The sequence below is a fragment of the Limulus polyphemus genome, unplaced genomic scaffold (genome assembly GCF_000517525.1).
Source record: "Limulus polyphemus unplaced genomic scaffold, Limulus_polyphemus-2.1.2 Scaffold480, whole genome shotgun sequence".
In the NCBI taxonomy this organism is placed as follows: domain Eukaryota; kingdom Metazoa; phylum Arthropoda; class Merostomata; order Xiphosura; family Limulidae; genus Limulus; species Limulus polyphemus.
In genome coordinates, this window is record NW_013666090.1 from 102,314 (window position 1) to 104,539 (window position 2,226).

Below are 2,226 nucleotides of genomic sequence, written 5' to 3' on the forward strand. Positions count from 1 at the left end.
TGAAAGGGCGAGCATGTTTGGTGGGACGGGGATTCGAACCCGCGACTCGCAGATTGCGAGTCGAGTGCCCTAACCACCTGGCCATGCCGGGCCGTCTATACTGTGTAACATTAAGCACAGAACCCCACTCAGTTGTTTTTAGAAATCTCTTCTCCCACGACCCCATTGTAAGGCCAGTATAAAAATAGTTTTCCCAGGTCTTTTCTTACTCCAATTCGCAACTGCGTCTATCTGTATTTTTGTACTGATATTTCGTACAATAAAACCATTTTAAAATCTCTTTCATTTTTATTGGTTTTTCTAATGCTATAATTTTTTTCAGATAGATTTATAAAATTCATTAACTTATTGTTTTTGTTTTAGTTATTAACATTTGAATACATTTTTAGAAATATACATCTTATGGTTGTAAGCCCTTAAACTTACTACTGTCCCATCGGAGGACATTTGCACATAGGGAAAAAAAGCAAGAGATTGAGTAAAGTATTATTTGTTGGAGCAATAAAAGATTACAAGAACATCAATATAAATACTTCAAAACAGAATATTATTCACCGAAATTTATTTACCTCTCAAAATAAACTTGCGTACACTGGCGTTTAGAAAAGACTCTCAGTGGGTCAGCTGTAAGTTCACGGACTTACAACGCTAAACTACGCCGTTCGATACCCTGAAATGGACGATGTGCAGATATACATAGTGTTGCTTTATTCTAAAACGAATTAGCGAAAAGAAAAATGGGAGTACGAGGCACTTGTCACTAAAGAAATAGCATGCAAGCATGTGCGATACGGAGGGAAGGGTTTGGGGAGCTGAAGCCTTCCCCTTAGCCATAAACTTTTACAATTTGTGTAAAACAACATATATATACTAGGAAAAATCATATTTAGGTAGCTGAATACAAATCTCTAATCTGAACTATTTTAAAACAAGAAAATTGTCTAAAATAGTATTAGGTATACTATGTGATAAATCTAATGTTTTTACTTTTTAATTAGTTTTGTATTTTATCTTAGAATATGTATTTAGGACCAAACCAAATCACCTAATCTGGCCAAACCTTCTAAGATATTATTGGGAGTATGGTCGAAAAAGTTATTAGCAGTGAGGGTACCAACCAATGAAACAATTCATTCGAATCTTTACAAGAATTATCTTTATTATATCCAAATTCCCAGTAATAACATATTTATGAAAAGAACCTGCCAAAGAATTTGAGTAGCAATCCCATGATATATTCTACACATTATTTATATCAAAATTATTTAAAAAGTCGTTGTATTTTATGTAAGAGATCCTATTGGAATTTCATATTTAAAACTGGTAAAAGGTTTTATATATTTTAAAGGAAAAATATTTTGTATTGCAGAACCATGGAAAATTTGCAAATCATTAACAGTTTTATGTGTAAATTTAATTACTATATATGATGATTTTCTTATTGATAACTGTTTAAGCCTAAATTTTATAATCTTCGAAATTAAATGTTTAACATGATTATTTTGAAAATTAAAAATCATTACAATTTTTGCTAATACTTTTACCTTTGAATTGTTTAACTTATGAATATTCTTGTAGAAATAACTACGAATGTTAGCAAGTATATGAAACTTACTATCTAAATCAGTACAAAAATTAACCCATTTTATTCTATTTTTACCTTTTCCTTTATAGTTTTTCTTTTTGTATACATTTCTTACTAGACGAAAGAAATTACCAAAATAATTGTTATCACTTAAATCTATATCAGTAGTACCATTACAGTCTTGATTCAAACCATAAGTGTATAAAGTTTTGTACTTAAGAATGTAAAAAATTTCTTTTTGTAATCATTTTATTTCTATATTAGCGATTTCTAAAATTGTAATCACTATTGAAGCAAAGGGATGATTTCTGAATTGTTACAATTCAACGGAATTTACCACATTATTTTTACTTTGAGATCCATGCAGATTAATGCGAATATGTAGAGGATTGGGAGATTTTTCCACATATTAATAAATAATTTACATTTCTTACATTGCAAAAGGAATAGTTATAAATAACTAAGTGAAAAGAACTAAGAAAAGGACATATGAGGCATCGCTGACTACCGCATTTTATAAAATTTGGTAACGAGAAGAAAAAATAATAAACAGCTATTAAGGCTGAATATAGTTGACACATGATGGATAGTTAGTTCCCATAAATTAAATAAAAATAAAATAAAGAATAAAGTGAAATGGC